General features: G+C 40.7%; 1 protein-coding gene across 1 annotated transcript in view; it reads right to left on the bottom strand.

Annotated features, from left to right (window-relative positions):
• SLC14A1 (solute carrier family 14 member 1 (Kidd blood group)) overlaps positions 1-19,002 on the bottom strand; it is an 88,687-nt gene extending 69,685 nt beyond the window's left edge. Inside the window, exon 1 of the mRNA XM_075854950.1 lies at positions 18,883-19,002. The gene's annotated coding sequence lies outside the window, so the exon portion shown is untranslated. The remainder of the gene's footprint in view (positions 1-18,882) is intronic.
• Positions 19,003-23,515: the final 4,513 nt, after the last annotated feature.

Raw genomic sequence — 23,515 nt, 5'->3', positions numbered from 1 at the left:
GTCCCGCAGGCCTCAAAGCACACGATACAGCTGCTTTATATACAGCAAAAAGTAAAAATATTTTTTAATAAAAAGTATTTTGAAAGTAGGGATGTCACGATACCAGAATTTGGACTTCGACACTGATACTTTGTGTAGTATTGCGAGATACAAAAACAGTAATAAAAAAAATGTTCTTACATTTTCTGATGTGAAGCACGAGGTGTGATGAATTTAATCTCCATGTGCCTCATGTTTCCCAGTCATAATGGGTTAATGTGTAAGGTACATGATGGGGTTAATTACTATTAATGTGAAGCTCATGGAGGTTAAATTCATCATCACACCTCGTGCCCCACAAGAAGTTAAAGTAAGCAGTTTTTGTTTTTTTTACAGCGTACACATCATAAATGACACAAAAAAAATTGTTGTGCAGGTTATTACGGCCGCACCAATACCGAATGTTTATATTTTATGTATGGAGACTTATTTTAATGTTTATTGTAAAAAAGGTGTATATGTATTTTTAAAAAAAATTTAATATTACTTTATGTTTTTATTTTATTTTTAAACTTTAATGTATTGGTATATAGCTATATGCCAGTACATTAGCCTGTGTACGGATAGTACACAGGCAGTTGTTAGGACATACCTAAGTATGCCCTAACAGGAAATATGGTAAGACAGCCCTGGGGTCCTTCAATAGACCCTGGGCTGTCTGCCCATATATGGTATGGCCCTCGATCGTGTCACAGGAATTCCCTGTGACGCGATCCAAAGGGGCATCCCCCTTTCTCATTTACCTCTGAATGCTGCGGTCAGCTTTGATCGCAGCATTCCTCAGAATAGCGGCGGAGATGAGAGGTTTCTCTGATCTCCGCTGTTATAGAGCGGGGCTGCGGCTGTGTAATACAGTCATTGCCCCACTCCTGACAGTAAATGTGCGCGCGGTCAGCATGAGGTGATCCGGCCGGCACTGAACTAATGAGCGGTGGCGCAGGCACTGAAGACAGAACATGGTGTTTTGCAGTGCGCCCGCCATGTTCTGTCTTCAATGCCTCATCATCCTGACCCCGCGCACTTGTCAGGACTCAGGAGCTGGGCAATGGCTGGCTGGCAATGACTGTATCACACAGCCGCAGCCCCGCTCTTATACATTCAGGTATTTCGATACTTAGCTGTGCGGCCGCGCAGCTATGTATCAAAATACATCAAATAACGGTATTGAACCGTTTGGCGATGCACAGTATCGAAGTTTCGATGCATTGTGCATCCCTATTTGAAGGTTGCACCAAACAGACCTTTTTTTTTTTCTTTTTTTTTTTTAATGAAAGTAGATTTGAAAGGTTTTAGCCTTAAATATGCAAAGTGATTAAGCTTTATTTATAGAAAACCCCTTTAAAAACCAAACCAAGTTGATACCTGAGCTGGAGTACATTTACCAAGGATGACCCTGACTATATGGGCACAGCTCTGTCCTACAAAAACTGGCTTAAACTGGCAACGTCAAGTCCAAACATTACAACGCACATGTATGTTACAAAGGTGAAACATTATAACATAACAGCATCGATATGCAGTGTATATATATGTATCTAAAAGAACCTCGAGCAATATATTTTCACTGGTATGTAAACCTGGTTTACTAGGCTCATTGCCAGACATTCGAAGATACAAACGAGACAGCTGCTTTTATTGTGAGATTACAGAGGCGGCCAGATTATCGCTATTCTCACCTCTGAAATTCTTGTAATTTAAGAATTAACATTCTGTTCACAGCAGGAAAGAATAATAGAGTCAAGCCAAACATCACTGTGTGCGAAGTACGGGAATTATACTGGAATGTACTCTTTCTGAAGCTCCTGAATTTCTGCATTTTTCAATCTGGTTATTTTTTATAGGGTATAGATTTTTACAAGTGTCTCTAGACTTTGATAACTTGCTGCGGCAAGTTATCACACAACAAAAGCCATTGAAAAAGTAAAGTTAAAGTTTCTGGCCACTGTGTATTTAATGCGTTAAAAGTCAAGATAAAGATGGCTACCTCTGTATGCTCTGAAATGACCATATAGGTATGGCAACAGGCCATACCTATATCAGAATTAGAATGAAAACCAAAAAAATGAAAACCAAAAAAATACCCATGGAGGGATTTGACTAAATAGTGATAATACAGTATATAACATCAAAGTATTAGTACATTATATCAGTCGGTGTTTGTGACCCTATGAGAAATCCGTAGTAGTAACCAAGTGAAACTTGGTGCGTTGATCAAATACACAACTGTAAGAACAGTACAAAGTGGAAAAATTATCAACTTCGGCACAAAATGTTGGAGTATAAAAATATATACATTTTATTACAAATAGACATGTCAGAATAAAAAGTCACACAATGACAAGGCGTCAGCCTATGCTAGACCAAAAAATAAATGTAATGGGCATGTTTATACATATTTAATATGTAGTAACAAAAAAACATGATTTATATACTTGTAACATAAAGATGTAACACAGTATCAGCTGAAGGACGCCCTTCCTATGCGAGACCATGACTTTTGGTATGTATCCATTCCTTACACTCGTCTGTTATCTCATGTTGGCAATTTGATGTCATTCAGTCCTTTGGGTTTTGCAGCATATAACCATTAGCCCCTTTATTGATGTGTATAGGGAATATCAGCATGTGGCTATAAGCTATATATTTGTACTGTCTATTACTGCACTTGTTGACTACTATTTCACATCTAACAACTATCTGATGCATTTCTCATACGGCTTGGCTGTCCCGCTTGGACTTTGATATACACTTGTGTCTGCATCCTGCTGTAAATATGTATAAACATGCCCATTACATTTATTTTTTGGTCTAGCATAGGCTGACACCTTCTCATTGTGTGACTCATCTTTTTATTCTGTCATGTCTATTTGTAATTAAATTTATATATTTTTATACTCCAACATTTTGTGGCGAAGTTGATCATTTTTCCACTTTGCAGTGATATATCAGATTTAACCCAGAGCTTTAGCTAGATTTTTCCTTCAACTGTGCAAAGGTTTATTTCCATACCCCATCCCTGTATCTAAATATCCTGGCAAAGCCAATGTGGCTTGTTGACACCCACTCCCCGCCCCGGTAGCTCTCCTAGCTGCATCCCTCATTAACACTTGTTGTATTGTTTTCTCATTTACTTGTATTTCAATTTCTCAGCATTTTCTAGATCTCGGCTTGCTGTAAATAAAATGTCCTGCTCACATAGGTGCATGGCTCATTTCAGTGTATTAAAGGTCTATCTTGTAACAAACCCTGCATGTATGTGAGCAGAACATGTTCAGAATGGGATTCCAACCTTGATCTGAAAACTAGATTCACCTACAGCAAGCCGAGATCTTGGAAATAAGTAATTGAAACAAAGTATTATAGAAAGTCGCAGAACATTGCATACGCTTTACTTACATAAAACCAGACAACATACAGGGACCAGGGCAAAATCTCACTTTCTGAAGTGTTGCCTTAAAATAGTTTTTCAGGATTAGAAAACCATGGCTGCTTTCTTCCAAAAACAGAGCCACACCTGTCCACAGGATGTGTCTGGTATTGCAGCTCAGCTCCATTGAAGTTTCTAATTCTGGACAACCTCTTGAAAATGATAAGGGAATAGAACCATGGATGTAATAGCCACGGTACTAAAAAGCAGTTTTATCTGTCAGGACAGGACCTTAGCCACATTACATAGGAACAATATTTGCAACAGTTGGGACAACTATTCCAATCATTTCAAATATTTCATGTATGATCTTTAACCAACCTAACAATATAAGACCATTGGTCTTGTGACCAATGGAGGGGGGGGGGGGGGTTATAAAAACACAGGGAGTTCTCCACAATAGAATTCCACCCAAAATTTCACCTGACCCCACCTGGGGTCAGTATATCAATAATAAATAACATACCTAAGTAAACAGGATAACATAATATGACAGGGGAAATCCTTGAAGTTATTTTCTTGTTTAATTGAGTTAGCCATCTTAAACTACCACCTTTTTTACCTCCAGCCGTAACCCGGCTCGAAGACACCGATCACTTCTACAGATGGTTCTGATTAGAAACACTTCAAAAAAGGGATAACACCTGAAGAAGTCTCCCTCTGCCAGGGCCAAACTCCACAAATCCAAACCAACCTCGTTAAGGTGTACCCAGTCATCTCTCCAAAAACTGCCTTCGCCAGACTCTAAGTCCCTATGGCGGACGCAAACTCCCCCATTCCTGACTACAAAAACAGAAACTGCCCAGTTCACCTTAACCCAGGCCTTGTTAATCCGTTTAACTGACCGAGCGAAATGCCAGTGCTTCCTGGGAACAATGTGGGACCACACCATGACCAGGTGCAAAGCCCGTAAACAGAGTAGGCTATGCCTAATGTACTGAACCAATTCGCGAAATGGGCTGACACCCAAGTCGTTCCCACCAACATGCAAAACCAGGATCTCAGGAACCCGGTCTATCTGAGTATGTGTGGAACTCTGGCAAGACCCAGCTACCACCCCAGTGACCCAGTCAATGAAGGAACTAAACCCCTCAAAATACAAGCACGACAGGGAGCAATACATGGGGAGGCACCCATCAACATAAACCCCCTCTGCCCCAAAAAACAGCCCAACAGCCGTTGACTGTCAGGATGCAGTGGCAATAGCCAAAACACCAATTAAATATTAGTTTTCGCCAGCAGAGCCCTGCAACCGGCCCGCCTAACCAACCCAACAGCTTTATCAAATTATGTATACGCCACTGCACACAGCTCAGGATCAATGCCGTCGTTCACCGACGACCCTTTGGAGAAAGATATTGGATCAAGCTAAATTTATTGGGCTCCCACTTTGGCACGACACCCAACAAAGGGGAAGCTACGAGATTATTTACCGGAGGTGCAAGGAAAGGGCCCACCATATGCCCCAAGGACACTTCCTTTTGGGGTTCTGAGGGAATCACATCAGAATGCTGGTAAGCAGACCGAAGGTTCCACCGGGTAACGGACTATGTGAGGGGGAGCAGTGATAACGAAACAAAAACAAAACCCCTCGTGAATCAGCTTTACCGCGGCCCTATCGGGATAATCATTTAGATAGGGTGCCATCTTTGCCAAAGTCACTGGAGTTACCCCCTTGACCAGCAGAGCCAGGTTGGTTGGCAGATAGTTTTCCCTAACGCAAGCATTTTGAAGCGTCATGGGTGGGTGGCACGTTGCCGTGTGAACAAAAGTGCTTAAACTTGCATGTGGATCCGAACTTTCACCGGCCGTCATTAAATTGCCAGCAAAACCCAAGTTTTGAACCCGAACCCTGCCTGGACTGACTGACCTGTCCAGATGGACCACCACTCCCAGGAAAGGACTGACCCTGCTTTACCATAGCGGTCAGCCATAACCACATGGCTATATCCTTTTGATCCCCCTGTATGGATGGCTGAACCACCTTGCGCTGACGAAACAGTTTGTTGTAACGTAACCAGGCCTGACCGCCATACGCCCAGTGAGCTTTCTTCGCCGATCAAATCCAAGTAACAAAAAAGCACGGAGCAATTATCCGGCGCCTTTTCACCGATCACGCTGGCCAAAATAGCAAAGGCCTGGAGCAAAGTGACGAACGTGAGCCTATACTGACGACGTTCCTCCTCCTTTTTACTCTCATCCCGCTTGCTTTTGTCCAAGTTAAACTTTTCCACATACTAATCTTTCCATATATGCTCGCGTACTTCCTGCTTAAAGAGGCTCCATCACCAGTTTATAAGTGCCCTATCTCCTACCTAATCTGATAGGTGCTGCAAAGTAGATAAGGTTTTTTTTTGTTTTTGTTTTTAACTTTTATTTTTGTTGAGTTATGACGATTTTTAGTTTTATGCAAAACTTGTTCTAAATGCCTAACTGGGCGTTTTTTTTACTTTTGACCAAGTGGGCGTTGCAAAGAGAAGTGTATGACGCTGACCAATCAGCGTCATACACTTCTCTTCATTCATGTCCAGCTGTACTCACAGCACAGCGTGATCTCGCGAGATCACGTTGTGCTTTGAGTACAGCTGAACATGAATGAAGAAAAGTGTATGACGCTGATTGGTCAGCGTCATACACTTCTCTTTGCAATGAGAGGGAACCTGTGTACCTCCTGCTACCACACCCGGACTGTCCTATACTACCACAGGGACATAACTGAAGCGACAGAAGCAAGAGCCCTGTCCAACCGCCCGCCTAACTCGCGCAAGTAAACTGAAGGAGCATTATTAGCAGAACCCGACAAAGTCGCACTAGCTAGCCTACCCCCCACAACACGTGCAAAGAAGGTATAACAAATTCACCGGGTTGCTCAGGTGTTGTGATCCCGCTAGCCGGAATCGCTTGACCACGATGAAGCTCCACCAATTCGCCATCCTCCAATTCAGCCACAGCCAGTGGCTGGTGAGTGCAGTAGTACCGTCAGCAGGGAGATCCAGAAGTGCTGCTCATCTCCAAAAATGGTGATAGTCCTCTCCTGGGACGGGGTACACCGAGGGATAGAATGGTGAAGATTGTTGGGCCAGCGAGCTGCTGCCCGCCAGAGGGAACCAAAACACCAGACCGCAAACTGCGGCCCAACTCTGTTCCGCTACGCGCTGCTCGTCCAGAGGTTCCACAATGAGGAGACGCAAACCCCCCCAGCCGGGCCATCACCAGGCGGGGCTGCCGACGACATTCCAGTAGGCCTGGAGCCAGGAGGGGGGAGTAAATCGGGAATCCGGGAGGTAATTCCCTATTGACCGCCGGGGGCGCGACGCTACTGAGGATTCCAGCCAGGATGAGACCTCAGGGGTGAGTTCTCCACCGAATGCTTCACCATGGTTAGGAGCAGCATGGAGCAGGGAGGGCCTCAGCACCATTGTACTAGAGTTTGGTGTAGATTGGAATAGCCCTTTAAGTATCAACCATTTTAATATGTAGTAAGAAAAAAACATGATTTATAAACTTGTAACGTAAAGATGTAACACTGTATCAGATAAAAAAAATTAAAAGCTACACTAGGGGCAGCACCACTCATCTTTGAACAATCATTATGTAGACTTCCAAATTAACAGTATTGAGTATTTCTGCACATAAAATATGGCAGCATTTAGAATAGATCATAAACTGGTGCTAACCAGTTCCTTGTGGTTCTTACGGCAGCCATTGTTCTAAGGTAAGACAACCTGTCACATTAGTCCTTAGACAAATAAAGCAGTCAGGTAGAGAATAAGTCGATAATATTAGGGAATACATCATAATAATGCATGTCTGGGAAAACTATACATTGCCCCCTCGTGGCCATTAGGAGAATTTTTTAAACTTTCGTCTTGATCAATTTACGTGGAAACCTAATCATATTTAGGCACTCATTTTAAAGCCCACTGACAGCACAGCATTTTTGACAAGTGACTTTTTAACCTGTTCCCTTAAATGAATTTTCTACCCTGAATTTTGTACCATTTGGCTGCAAGTACTAGATATTCATGCCCAGTTCTAGATAAACTGGACCACATTATAAAGAGTGAATGGTGTCATATACTGTAATCTATTGTGCTCCAGACGGTGTGATACTGTATCAATAGTGAAGAAATTCTTGACAAAGGAACGGATGTAACTCTTATGTAATAGTCTAAAAAAATATGTAAGATGCCATAATGTAATTTGTCTATCGATCTATCATCTAAATAATACAAATGTAGCAATCCTTAACTTGACTCTGATAGCTTGCTGCAGTGTGAGGACTTAATTTATTGAAAACCATTGTAAGGCTATGTTCACACAGAGTATTTTGGGGGAGGAATATCTGCCTCAAAATTCCGTTTGGAACTTTGAGGCAGATATTCCTCTCCCTGCACGCCGATTTTCGCGGCAATTATCATGCCGTTTTTCGCCCACGGCCATTGAGCGCCGCGGGCATAAAACAGCGAGATATACGCTTTCTCCTGCCTCCCATTGAAGTCAATGGGAGGTCGGAGGCGGAAGCGCCCGAAGATAGGGCATGTCGCTTCTTTTTCCCGCGAGGCAGTTTTACTGCTCGCGGGAAAAAGACGTCGACGCCTCCCATTGAAATCAATGGGAGGCGTTCTCGGGCCGTTTCTGCCGAGTTTTGCGACGCGGTTTCCGCGTCAAAAAACTCGGCAAAATACCCCGTGTGAACATAGCCTCAAAGTCAAATTAAAGTTTCCTACAACTGAATTTAACGGGTATTAAGCTACATCTGTAACTAATCTTTCTACCTACCTAATTTCTATCGTACCTAACTTTCTATCTATATATATTTATCTATTACATTTCAATAATATTAAATATATATCTAATCAATATATTTTCTATCCATCTCTTATCTATCTAATATCTATTCAACGGTCTAATCGATCTATTTGTCTAATCTATATATCAACTACCTATTTATCTTTCAACTATCTAATGTCTATTATACCTATCGGTTATATTATTATCATATAAATCAATCAGTGAAATATCTATCATCTAGTCAATATATTTTCTATCCATCTAATTTTCTTTTATAGGTTTCCGACTTGCTTTCTGCAAACTTGTCAGCAAACGGACGACCGATTTTGACTGATTTTATGAAGGTTCCCAGAGGTGAGGTTACATTTACATGTCTTTACATGGTAATGTCGGTCACTCAGATATAACCGAATATGGATTGTATGTCTTGGTGGAACAGTAAACATTTCTTTATTGCTCACGCAGAGAAAAGTATTCAACTCTTCACTCCTACCTTGTAGAATTATGTGTTGCTTCCTAATACAAACTAATATAGTAGCTAAAACCTCAGTAAACAATCTAAATGGAGTTGTCTGGTTGAAAGAATAATTTTTATTTTTGGGAACATTAGATTATTTAAAGACCATCCATATATAAACAATATATGGTTGGGGATTTGTAAACAGGGGCTTCTGGTCTGGGATGTGTATACAAGGGGGTTCTGGCCAGGGATATGTAAATGGAGGTTCTGGTCTGAGTTCTGTATACAGGTGGGTTCTGGTCTGGAATCTCTATACAGGGGGTTCGGGTATGGGATTTGGATACAGAGGTGGCTATAGTCTGGAATCTGTAAACAGGTGGGTTCTGGTTTCAAATCAGTAAACAGGGGTTTTGGTGTCTGTGTAAAGAACTGGGCTGGGGTCTATATAAATATTTATGTCTGGTGTGTGGTCTGTATTCATTTTAGGCTGTGCGGAAGGAGGTCATATGTACGGTTTGTGATCCAAATGCCATGGTTGAGGGTGTGCCCTTTATAAATGGGCCAGTTATAAGGAAAAAAAGAAAAATGAAATTGCGCAGCGAGCTACACTTGCCAACTTTTTAGCAGGGAGTTTATGTAAACTCCAAAGAGGAGATTAAAATTCGGCAAGTATAGTATTCAGGTAACACTGACCAGGTATTAGGTGAATAGTATTTGGCTGAGCATTAAGTATTTCTACTTACAGCAGTTTCCCAGCATCAGTGTCTGTGAGGAGCATTTCTTAAATTCTTCGTGTGTGTGTGCATGTGTGTGTTTTTTTTTTAAAGTTTACTTTATTAACAACATGACATCAGCTAGAGACAGGCAGCCATGTTATACATTATCTAGAGACAGTCAGCGATTCTTTAAATCAGGGGTTTGAAACTTTTTTTCTGCCAAGGGCCATTTCAATATTTATAACATCGTTCACGCACATACAAAATCATCAACTTAAAAATGACCCTGCTATGTTTGGTCAAACGTTTCATTAACTCACCCCGAATGTGATGGCTGGAGCAGCTTCTCTTTGGTGAGCCTTGTGATGTTAGCTGGTATTGATGATGTTGCTACTGCGTCGGTCAGTCTGGAGCGCAGTCGACTCTTTGCATTGGTATGTTTTGAAAAGAAGTGCTTGCAGAAGTAATTTGTTCCAACTTACTTAAATGTTCCTGATGGGAAAACCCCTTTATGACATATCCACAGGATATCAAGAAAAAAAGGATTTTTGAAGCAGCACTAATCCCGAGTATGGTGCGGTGCACGCTGTCAAGCCAGGCAAACCCACTCTGGCATGATGTGAATTTCAAAGAAGTAGTAGGACAACAGCACACCTCTTCAAATCATCAGGCTTGACAAAGACCCCTCACTCACTATGGGTCGAAACGTTGCCTGTCGTTTGTGGATGTCTTGACAATAAAACCACTTTGATGATTTGAAGACGTGTGCTGTTGTCCTACTACTTCTTTGATATCCACAGGATATGTCATAAATGTCAGATCACATCAGGTGACTCAGGTCAGATGACTAGACAACTCCGGGGCCGGCACGCTCCAGTCTTACTCAGACCGCCGCTATACTTGGCTCCGTCCACCCTCCTCCTTCTGCTCCTAAATGTGAGTGAGTAGGGCGCCCGGAGACAAGCAGTGATTGACGCGGCGGCAGCGGAGGTCAGAGTGAGGTCGGTACATGCTGTGACGGGAGTGGACCAGTCCAGTCACCTGACCTCACGTCACTGACGTGTAGCCAGGTGACCGGACTGGCCCACTCTCGGGCTGGCACGCACCTACCTCATTTAGATTGCTGCCGCCATACTTGGCTCTGTACGCCCTCCCCCTGCACCTAAATTTGAGCGAGTAGGGCAGACAGAGCCAAGTAGCAAATGACGCGCTCTAAGTGAGGTCGGGCCAGATCAAATGATCTCACGGACCTTATAGGGCCCGCACGTTCCCCACCCCAGCTTTAAATTATCTAGAGACAGGCAGCCATTTTATATATTACCTAGAGACAGGCAGCTATGTTACACATTATCTTCACACAGGCATTCATTTTATACAGATATGTTACACAAGTAAATACGGTACACACAGTGAAATAGTTAGTTGTTAATCATTATTCCACTATTAGTCCTATTCACTTAGTCCATGCATGTGTCCTCTATATTGCCCCAACACATTTATGTCATGTTGCTACATTTTATGATTTCCTAATCTATAAATAAATAGCGGACGATCCCTTTAAAGGGGTTTTCCCATAAGCACAGGATACGACAAATGTCAGATAGATGCGGGTCCCTTCAAGCTATCGGGTGAACGGGGTCGCCTAAACCGCGTTGGAGCTTTTTGTGCTCTCGCTGACTCTCGACCACTTCCTCATTACATGGTCGGGAGTTACAGAAATAGCATAGCTCAGCGAGATACGCGGTTTTCGTAACTCCCATAATAGTGAATGCCAGTTACGGAAGAAATGTAGCATGCAAGATACATAGTTTGTGTAACTACTACTCAGTTCTATGGGAGTTTCGTAAACAGCGTAGCTCATCGAGTTATGCTGTTTCTGTATCTCCCGACCATGTAATGAGGAAGTGGCCGGGAGGCAGCGGGAGCACAAAAAGCTAGAACGATGTATATTGGACCCAGTTCTAGAGATGTGTGGGTCCCAGTGGTGGGAACCACATGTATCTGACATATCCAGTGGATGTCATAAATGTCCCTCGTGGGAAAAGCCCTATAAGTTAAATTCAAACTGATCGACTGAATAGTAACGGGATATATTTAACATTGCATGGATTCAATAATCTATGGCATCTGTCATAGACATCAATTGTGGATCATCATAGGGCCCAAAGTACAATGTAGTTTTGTTGCGTTTTTGCCGGGATTCGTGGCAAAAACCGTGACGAAACAACATTGTATTGGTCCTGCAAAAGGACCTTTGGACATAAGGTCACATGACCTCATCTCTAAACAGTAGTAAGAACTTCAGAGACCTGCTGGTCACATGACCGCAGGTCCATGAGCAGCAGCAAGACTCCAGAGAAGTCTCAGAGGTGAGCTACTATGTAAGTATAAGGGGATGAATTTGTTTAAGGGGGTCTGTATTTAGGAGGTTTGGTGTCTGTATTAGTTCAAGGGATCTGGGTTCTGTATTTAGGGGGTCTGAGATCTGCATCAGTTTAAGGGGTTTAGGGTCTGTATATTTAGGGGTCTGTGTTAGTTTAAGGGGTCTGTATTTAGGGGGTCTGTATTAGTTTGACATCTGGGGTCTGTATTTAGGGGGCCTATTCCAGGCTCTGTATTAGTTTATGGGTCTGGTCTGGGGTCTGTATTAGATTAGGGGGTCTGGTCTGGGGGTCATTATTAGTGTAGGGGGTCAGGTCTGGGGTCTGTATTAGTTTAGGGTTGTCTGGTCTGGATTCATTATTAGTGTAGGGAGATAGGTCTGGGGTCTGTATTTAGGGGTCCAGTCTGAGGTCTGTACTTATTTAGGGTGCTTGTTCTGGGGGTTGTATTTGGCGCCAAGTTTAAGAAAATGAACACCTATCCTATATTTAGGTGAAGATTTGTTACTGATACAACCCCTTGAAGAGGGGGTGTTATACACGGTGTAGTGATGAACAAATCAATGTTACGCTAAGTTTAGTTTAAATTTCCAAAACGTTTCAGATTCAGTGAAATCCAAAACTTTGGTTTTCACAGCCCATGAATGGCGGCAGCATTTTACAGATTAGAAAAAGGATCACATGATCTAGGACGAGATTCACAATAATGTCTTGCAGGTAGCCTTCTAGCACAGCCAATCATGAGAGGTATAGCTGGATGACTTTACTAATGCTGACTTGGCATTAAAAAGCTTGGAAGTGGTTGGATACAGTCCTAGAAACCATCAGGCTGGATTCACACGACCATGTTACGTCCGTAATGGACGGAACGTATTTCGGCCGGATGACCCGGACCGAACACACTGCAGGGAGCCGGGCTCCTAGCATCATAGTTATGTACGATGCTAGGAGTCCCTGCCTCGCTGCTGGACAACTGTCTCGTACTGAAAACATGATACAGTACGGGACAGTTGTCCTGCAGCAAGGCAGGGACTCCTAGCATCGTACATAACTATGATGCTAGGAGCCCAGCTCCCTGCACTGTGTTCGGTCCGTGTCTTCCGGCCGAAATACGTTCCGTCCATTACGGACATAATGTGGTCGTGTGAATCCAGCCTCAGAGTGAGATATGTGTTTTCACGGCAATCATGGGCACTTGCGATTGGTGGCAAATTTATTAGTGTTGAGTGGAATCTGGCTCGAAAGGAATTTCAAGAAATTCTCTGATCTCTAATATGGAGCTATTCAAGAACAAAGAATAGACTGTCCTCTGAATGTATTTCTCTTGTGGCCTCCCTTCCTGTCTCCCCCTGTCATCTCTGCCTGGTAACCAATCACTACAATCTTTCCCAGTCCTGTCTAGCTAAAGCTAAGCCTTTCATTTCAGATATCAAGTAATTCAGTAGGAATTATGCAGTGCACTTAACCATACATACTTCCAATACATACATACTTCCATACATACTTCCAATGAAATTAGTGTAGAGATGTCTGCTCATTTACCATACATGAAACCCGGGACGGGATTTGTTCATTTTTCAACAGAACCCTTAAACAGCAATTCCACCCAATAAATATTGCAGAGGGGTAACTTGGCCGTAGCGAGAGTTGCTATTTATGGGACTACTGTCTTCTCATCTGGAAGAGGGGCTGTTAAACTCCTAGGACCCCAACACAACTACACCCCGTATAGATGTGGTCCGGTGGTGTTTGCAGCATCCCTGTATACTGCAACAAAGCCATATTAAATAAATTTGTCACTAAATGCTTTTCTCTAGTCGAAGCCAGAAGCTAGTAAACCTGCCAATGAAGGCATTGTTAAACTTTGGGACGGAAGCCAGACGCACAGTTGCCAAGACTTTTAAATAGTTTCCAGGGAGTTGTGTTGCTGAGCTGCTGTATCTAATCCTCTAATGTGGGATTCTGTCTGCTGAGCCAATGTATCTAAGCTTCTCAAATATGATACTGCCTGCTAAGCATGTGTATGCAAGTCGATGCATTGTGATATTGTTTTTAGAACAGGTGTACCTAAGCCTCTCATTCGTAATACTCTACTGAGATGGTGTATCTAAGCTTGTCATGTGTGATATGGTCTTCTGCACTGTTGTATTTAATCCTCCGCTGTTTGATTCGGTCTGCTGAGCCAGTGAATCCAAGCCTCTCAAGTATGATATCTTCTGCTGAACATGTGCATCTAAGTAGATGAGTTGTGATATTGTCTGCATAACAAGTGTATCTAAGCCTCTCATCTGTAATACTCTGAGATGGTGTATCTAAGCCTCTCATCTGTAATACTCTGAGATGGTGTATCTAAGCCTATCACGTGTGATATAGTTCTATTCAGCCTACATATCTAATCCCATCATGTGTGATACGGTCTTGCTGAGCTAGTGTATATAAGCCTATAATTATACCGCACACAAGAAAATGGCGACAGCACTCTGCGTACACTAATGTCACTTAAGCCGCTAAATATAAATAAATATGAATTACTTCTAACTGGGACTAAGCCTCTTGCTCTCCTTCCATTCTGCCCTAGGTGATTTTAATTGGTTTATTGCTGGTTCCTACCATCCCCAGGTATATATGTAGGCTTAGTCCCAGTTCTGGGTGTATGTGCAGCGTAGGTTCCCACCTCATAGAGGTGGCCTTGTCGTGGCAGCTGGGCTCACACAATTTAATCAAAATGTGCACTAAGAACCTCCCTATTGTAAGTAGATTTAGCAGTAATGCATATTTATTTATATTTAGTGGCATTAGTGTCTGCACTTAGAGTGTGGTCGCCATTTTCTTGTGTGCTGTATACATTTTCAGTCACAGGCGTTCTTGCACCTGTCTACACGTTTTGTTGGAATGTGCCGTTCAAATTTTTGTGTAAGCCTATAATTATTGTACTGTTTGATGAGCCTGTGTATCTAAGCCTATCATTGTGATACTGTTTGCGGAGTCGATTTATCTAAACCTATCATGTTTAAGGCTTCATGCACATGACCGCGCAGTATTTACTGATCGTAAATACTGTGGACTGTCACCCGCTTTTGAGGACGGGCTCACATTATAAAATATTGGAGCATAGTCGGTAAAGGCAAAAAATAGGACATGGCCTATTTTTTGCAAGTCATTTCCATGACCCTGACGAGAAGGTATCCGTGGCCGATAGAAATTAATGGGTCGGTATTTTATCCCCAATTACAGATCCATAATTGCGGATAAAAACTACAGTCGTGTGCATGAGTCCTAAGGGCTCATTCAGACTACCATATCTCTGATCTGCATTAATTTAAAAAAAAAATATTTACCTGAAAAAACTGTGCCAATACATTTAAATAGTTTTATTCACATTTTTTTTTCTCTGCTTATTTTGTTAAGCGCATGCCCTTTTTTACCAAAACGCATGTTCCAATGGAGCCATATGGATACCTTTTTTAGCTCACAGAAGTCAATAGGTTGATTTTAAAAATGCCTGTTCAATTTTTGCATAGTTCACATGTCCATATTTGTTCAATTTTTTACTTTAGCATTTCAGCAACATTAATAAAAAAAATAGTTAATCCTTTAACAAAAATGGAACAGATACAGGTGTAAAATGAACAACTCTCACAAAAACTAATACAACATGGAAACAAAAACGGAACAAATTGTAAAAAAAAAAAAATTAGCCATATTGCGCATCCATATTTGATCCGTATCTGTTTCGTGCGGTAGTGTGACGTAGGCTTAATACTGTCCCCTGGAGATAATGTATCTAAGCCTATAGATGTTATACTGTCTGTTGAGCCGGTGTATCTGATACGAACATGTGTGATACTGTCTGCTGAGCCAGGGAAATCTAAGTCTATGCTATGTGTACTGCCTGCTGAGCTGTGTATCTAATCCTATCATATGTGTACTGTCTGCTGAGCTGTGTATGTAAGGGTATGTGCACACGATAACTGCATTTACGTCTGAAATTACAGAGCTGGTTTCAGGAGAAAACAGCTCCTGAATTTCAGACGTAATTGCATGTACTCGCGTTTTACGGACGTAATCTGGAGCTGTTCTTCATTGGATTCAATTAAAAACGGCTCCAATTACGTCCCAAGAAGTGTCCTGCACTTCTTTGACGAGGCTGTTATTTTACGCGCCGTCTTTTGACATTGACGCGTAAAATTACAGGTCGTCGGCACAGTACATCGTAAGACCCATTGAAATGAATGGGCAGATGTTTGCCGACGTATTGGAGCCGTGTTTTCAGGCGTAATTTGAGGTGTAAAACGCCTCCAATATCGCCTGAAAATAGGTCGTGTGAACCCAGCCTTACCCTATCACATGTGATGCGGTCTGTTGAGCTGCGTATCTAATCCTGCAATGTGTGATGATCACTCCGCCTTGCTTTTTCCATGCGCTGGTGTTAATAATGGTGTTAATAATGTTGCGTTAAATATCACTGCTAACAATACGGTCTAATTTTGAGCATTGAGCCCTGCCAGAATTTCCATTTGGCTCCTCACAGCAGACCCTATAACACCTTGTATAATATTCAATTACATCAGGACGTATCTTATTTCTCATGTGTCTGTATGTCACTGGTCTGGAACTGAGAACCCCTGGTTGTCTTTGAACGACAGCTCCTAACATGGTGTATGCTAGTGCACGCTGGTAGTTGTAGTTCCACAACAATTGTGGGTCACAGAAAAGAACAGACACATCCAATATGTAGCAATAGAAATGAAATTGCACATGAATACACCTGCAAATATAGTGAAACTATAACCTGACACATCATTATATCATCTATGTTATAATAACCTTACCTGGTGCAATGGCCTCACTGGGAACTCTGGACCACTCATGAATTCTGAGCTTGTCTCACAGTCCATAGAGTCTTTATATTAGAGAAATAGAGTTCATTGTACCGCCCATTACTGGGGTCAGGTGGTGAAAATGTCAGAAGCTCCTTCCCCCAATCAGGGGCTGGGCCCTCGCCGAAAACGTGCCTGTCGCCTTATAACAATGTAATATAACATATATTATGTTATATATAAATCACAGTGTAGCATCATGTTAGTTATACTTTTAATACTATTTATAACTGCGTAGTATTGTATGGTAACATTTAGTTAGTTATATTTATTTTGTAGATAGATGATAGATAGATAGATAGATAGATAGATAGATAGATAGATAGATAGATAGATAGATAGATAGATAGATAGATAGATAGACCACTGGAGTAGGGATGGTATACACCAATTACATGACTGGTATGAGATAGTATAATATTTAGACCACTAATATAGTATAGTATTTTACAGTAAGGTAAAGTAGAATGTAAATTCAATATAGTACATAATATAAACCACTTTAATAGTATGCTATTATATTACTGTATTGTTTACTCTATTGACAATTAATAAAGTATAACATGATATAGCATTGTATACTATAGTATATGGCGCACAGTTGTAATGTAGCATTGTATTATATGGTATAGCCTATAAACCTTTGTACTACTTCTATATACACTTTTGTTTCCTAGAAATCTAAAGTAGAGTAGTACAGTATCATATTGTAGCATAGAGTATATATTACACACACCACTAGTATAGTATATTACAGAATACAGACCCCTGTTACATTATATTATTCTATCATATGTAATAATATATAAAAAAAATTGCTTTGTTTTGTTATAGTATTGTGTTTAAGTTATATTACAATACTGTAGCACATACTTTATCAAATAGTATTAAAAAATAGTATTGTATGTAGCATATAGACTGCTATTAAAGTACGATATAGTAATATAAATGTATGTAATGTATAGTATATTATTAGATCCCATGATATCTAATTTAATATATAAGGAAATATATTCCATATATTCTTTATATAATACAGACCACAAGTATAGTATAATACAAAATATAAACTATTGTTACATGATAGTTTTGTATTATATGTTGTAGTTTATACACTGTTTGGTATAGTATTGTGTATAGTATAGACAACATATATCACAATAGTGTAGCATATACTGTAGCATACAGTATAATATTAGATGCAAGTATGTATATATATATATATATATATATATATATATATATATATATATATATATAGCATAAAGAATACTATTAGAGTATAGTATAGTATAGCAATGCAAATTTTAGAATATGACTGCATGTGATGTATAGTATATTATTGGATCCCATGATATCTGATATAATATATAAGGAAATATATACCATATAGAACACTTTCATAGTATAGTACAATATTATATTGGACTGTATATAATACAGACCACAAGTATAATATAATACAGAATATAAAGTATTGTCACATGATAGTTTTGTATTGTATGTTGTGTATAGTATAGACAACATATATTACAATAGTGTAGCATACACTATAGCATATAATATTACATATATTACATACTAGTAAAGTGTGTGTATATATATATATATATATATATATATATCATAAAGACTACTATTAGAGAACAGTATAGCAATGCAAACTTTAGAATATGACTGCATGTGATGTGTAGTATATTATTGGATCTCGCGACATACTCTGCAGTGTATATGTAAAGGTATATCATATAAAATACTATTATTGTATAGTACCACATTATATTGTACTGTCTATAATACTGCTATTATAATATAGGACTACAATCATGGCCTATAGCTTATAGACTGTCAATGAATGCTGGGGTTAGAAGTCCTACCACCACATATTTTCCAATATACACCACATTACCGATTATTGATTACGCACTGATGCCTTTTTCCATATCCAGTTATTAGTAGGTGGACTGAGATGTCTATGAAAGAAATTGACTGCTACCTGACCCCTGGTAAGTTACAACTGAACAGAAAAGTTGCGCAAACTCCAGTAACTTTACAAAACTTTTAGGGCTAAGAGGTATTGTCGTTGTCATGTTAACAAGCTCCTTGGCCCTGGGACAGCAGTCAGCAAGCAGGAAGCCCTTTAAATAACAATCCATCAATGATAATATTTACTTGATTCACTTACATGATACCCAGCGAGTTCTTTTTAAGATTCCTTTCACTCTCTATGTGGCGATTAAGAATTCCACCTTGCTGCCAAGTTCAGCTGCTTTTGTAGCAAGAAGTTCGATAGAGTCAGGTCACATGGCAGCTTTTTCTTACCAAATGTCCAACAATACATTGTTGTGTCCTGGAGGGTGAAGATGGAGCGCACTGCAAAGAATGTGTAGAGTGTCCAAACAGTAATTTGATATATCACACAACTGCTTACTGATTGTCACCAGAGGCTCATTTATAAAGTGACAGTCATTTGTGGGTGTGTATGGGGTGAGGAGGGGATGTGGTAATATCGCTGAATGCAATTTGTAAGATATTATACTAGATTTTGATGGGAACCAGCATTTCTCCAGCGATCATTAAATTTTTTTTCATTCCAGTGATACAGAGCCTTTTAGTTGAAGACATGTAAAAATAACAGAATGTTCTCAATCCCTGTTAGAAAGTTTGAATGTTGCTGCCATCATTTCTCACAATGAAGCACACATGTAAAATGGAGTTAAGAAGATTAGCCTGATAGTAAGAAATGTGTAAAAGGACCAATACTTACCTATTAAATCCCTCGTTCAGGGGTGGTATCCGGCCGGTTGTTAAAATCACCCCATCATCTCCGAACTGGCTGTAAAGTGGCGCCCAGTACCGGTCCCAGGCACTCAATTGTATCCGCGTCCTTAGGATGCGGATATAAATGATTAGTGTAGCACTGCCTGGCGAGGCATGGGAACTATCAGTTCCTTGTCTCCCCTTTCGGCGCTTTAGCAACGATGCAGTGGGGCCAGATGCGTCCTTCCGCTGGATGAGGCCTGGTCTCTGACCAGACCTGCGTGACAGAAGCATGTCACGGGGGACAGGTGAGCATGTCATGTTTTTTTGTTTTCAGTGGGCAGTGTTGAGAGCTTTATCTACAGGGGGCACAATCTACAGGAAGGGGGACTCTCTGGGGGGCACTATGTAAAGGTGACTATGAGGGGCTCAATCTACAGGGGGCCCTATCTACAGAGGACTCTATAGGGGCACTATCTACAGGAGGCTCTTTAAGGGGCACTAGCTACAGGGGGCTCTATGGGGTCACTATCTACAGGGGGCTATGTGAGCGGCACTATCTACAGGGGGCTCTGTGAGGGGCACTATCTACAGGGGGTCTATGAGGGGCATGATCTACAGGGGGGCCTATGTGGGGCACGGTCTACAGGTGCACTGTGGGTGTGTGGTGCTTTACTTTACAGTGTTTGACACAATTTTATTCAAGGGCAAAGTGTCTGGTATATTATATTCAAGGGTGCAGTGTATGGTACTATTACATTAAGGGGCACAGTGCACAGATGTAGCTATCTTTATCTAGACTTTTTACGCATTAAATACACAGTGTCATAAAATTGTACTTGATTTTTTCAATGGATATTCAATGGCTTTTGTTGTGTGATATCACGCTGTAGCAAATGATCAGAGTCTTGATAAACTTGGCTACATCTGTATGGCGCTATTATATTCATGGGCACAGTGTATGGTGCTATTATATTCAGGAGCATAGAGTGTGGCACCATGAGAATTTTATTTTCGTTTATAGGTGCGGAAATGTTGGCAAAGTCGAAGACATCTGAGCGGAAAACTCTGCAGAAATGGTTTGTGGCCAGGAGACGCCGTCATGGAGGTCTGGACCAGTGGAGAAGAAAAGAGAAAGAGAACAACTTCAATGTGAGAAGACGTCACCTGTGAATCACTTTATGTAAATGTTTATTCTGCCTGTGACTAATCAGTGCTGTAATCACTGTATGATCTGCAGCGAGATGATGAGTGATAGCATTCTTTTTTGTGAAATAGCAACTCATGGCATATTCTTACCATTGTTTAGGCCATACTGGGAGCTGTAGTTTTATGCCACTTTTCGGACTGTATAGTCTGAATTTGCAAATAAACTCTGCATTTATTGAGTTGTATTTGTGCTGTATATATGTACTGAGCTTGGTTCTAGCGCTGTGTATATATATATATATATATATATATATATATATACATATATATATATATGTGTGCATATATATATATATATATATATATATATATATATTTGTATTAAGCTTTGTTCTGGTGCTGCACATATGTATTAAACTTTGTTCTGGCGCTGTATATATGTATTGTGCTTGGTTCTGGCACTATATCTGTGCATTAGCCAGTAGATTGTCACGTCTTACTGCGCACACCACACTGTCCTCCACCCTTCTCATGGTGCACAGCCTAACTAAATGTGCTGAGTACGCTTAGGATATTGAATATAGGTCTAAATGCAATGAGTACGTTTAATATAATGTGTGTGTAGGTAGGTAGGTAGGTATGCTTATGTAATTATATACAAAGTTTGGAAATCCAGTTAAACATTCTGGACCGTGAGTTTCTTTATTTAGAGTCCACTTTCATAAAGGGTGTATTTGGAATATTGTAATTTGTTTTATTTGATTATTAGAATAATTTTCCATGGAGCGATACACTGCAAAACATTGCAAACCCCTCCCGGGCATGTATGTCTATGTCGGTAAAGAAGAGAATCTGTTGTTAAAAATTAGAATCCTACCCCTGCCCCATTGATTTAACGTCGATGCTCCTGTGGACCCCTTGTTTGCTTAGCTGCTGCCATACATTCAAGTGACCACTGCAGCCAATCACTGTCCTCAGCGTTGATGGTTGCATTTCCAGCACAAGACTGATGAGGTCAGTGATTGGGTGCAGCAGTCACATGGTTATACGTAACGCACAAAAGGGACGGTGGGCAGCATCTAAAGCCAAAAGTATGGTTGGTGCAAAAGGGCTCTGTCTAAACTGGCCCTTATTTAGCAACAACACCAAAGAAAATTACTAATTTCTTAAAGCAAAAAAAAAATATTTTTTAATGCGCTTGTGCAACGTTTGGGCTAACAGTCTTTCTCAAACTTGAGAAAGGCTGTTAGCCAAAACGTTGTACAACCGGATAAAATATTTAACTTTTTTGCAATAAGATGTGATTGCTGTTGGTATCGTTGAACGTCATCACAGCAGGAGAAATAAACAAAGACCGGTGGGGACCACCTGAGCGTCGGAGCTGGAGCAGCAGAAAATTTAACAGGTGAGTATTGTTTATTTTTTTTATTTTATCCAATTCCTGATGTCAAGGTAATTTTTAGGCTTCCATCTTTTAGCGGAAACAATAGCACAGTGAACTGCGCTATTGTTTCTGCTAAAAAAAAACAGAAACCTTACGGAACACAGATAAAAGGAAACCATTTTCAACGGAAGCATTACCATTGAAATCAATGGTAATGTAAACGGAATCTATGGTTTCTGTATGGCTTTCCATTTTATGTTTTCCCCTGACGGAAAGGTCTAACGGAACACATGAACGGAAGCCCGATGTAGATGTTATGGAGGCCTAATATGTAAAGTGCAACATGCTAAATGCTATGTAAATGCATTAAAAGATGTACCAAGTATGCTGTAAGTGATTTGATAGAAGTTACAAAATCTGTAAGGACATGGGCAAGAGGCTGGATATAAGCAGTAGTGCTAAATACAACATATGTACAGAAAAGTGCAGCATGTAATGTACAATGCCTAAATACATACCCATCTGTATTACACATCCGGGGTGGTGCCAACCTAATCTTTCGGCACAACCTTCGTCTGAGGGTGGCGTCATCTTCTAATAGGTGCAGTAATATATGGTACATTAGCCAATTAAAAGGCGTCTGCAATTCCTGCCACAGATCTCAAAACATACATGGTGTCATGAGCCGCAATGCTGGCCCTCTCCCTGTATCAGGCTGCTGCGTCTCCTATCGTCTGATGTCACAAATGTGATAATATCATCACATGGTCACGTGACCTGCAAAATACGTGAAGTCAGAATGTCATTACCTAGACACAGAGACCGAGTGTGGTTGTACGTGCCGGCGCATGCACACATTTCAGATTTGTTGGGAAAGACAAGCGACAATGAATGGTACAGGCAGAGAAGTAACAATACAGTGTGCAAGAGCGTCAGTAATATCTAAGCAGAGGTAACATTGATAATGCGATAATATACAACTGTATCACTAAGAAAAAGCCATTGTATAGAAGAAAAAGGACATATCCCTGGATTTACAATGTATCTCTGGATTTATATAGATCAGGCAGAATTAAATATATAAAAATAACAACAAAATCTAGGCATAAAGTGCTGAAAATAAAGGGTAGCCTCCAAGTTAAAACAATGCAATATGTAATAAGCATGGTATGGTGCATCATATGTTTTTTATTGTGTGTGCATGTATATATATATATATATACAAATATATCTAGCAGCACCGGTGTATGGTGGGTGCAAATCCTCAGGAACAGACCACGCTCCAAACTTGATAGTATTCAAAAAATGGGCAGCACACCGCAGTAAATGTGAAAATAGGGTACTTTTATTGCCCCCTGTGCAACGTTTCAGCTCTGTCCTCTAGAGCCTCTGTCCTCTTGCTTGAGAAAGGCTCTAGAGGACAGAGCTGAAACGTTGCACAGGGGGCAATAAAAGTACCCTATTTTCACATTTACTGCGGTGTGCTGCTTATTTTTTTAATACTATATATATATATATATATATA

The sequence above is a fragment of the Rhinoderma darwinii genome, chromosome 1 (assembly GCF_050947455.1).
Source record: "Rhinoderma darwinii isolate aRhiDar2 chromosome 1, aRhiDar2.hap1, whole genome shotgun sequence".
Taxonomy (NCBI): domain Eukaryota; kingdom Metazoa; phylum Chordata; class Amphibia; order Anura; family Rhinodermatidae; genus Rhinoderma; species Rhinoderma darwinii.
This window is presented reverse-complemented; position numbering and strand designations above follow the sequence as displayed.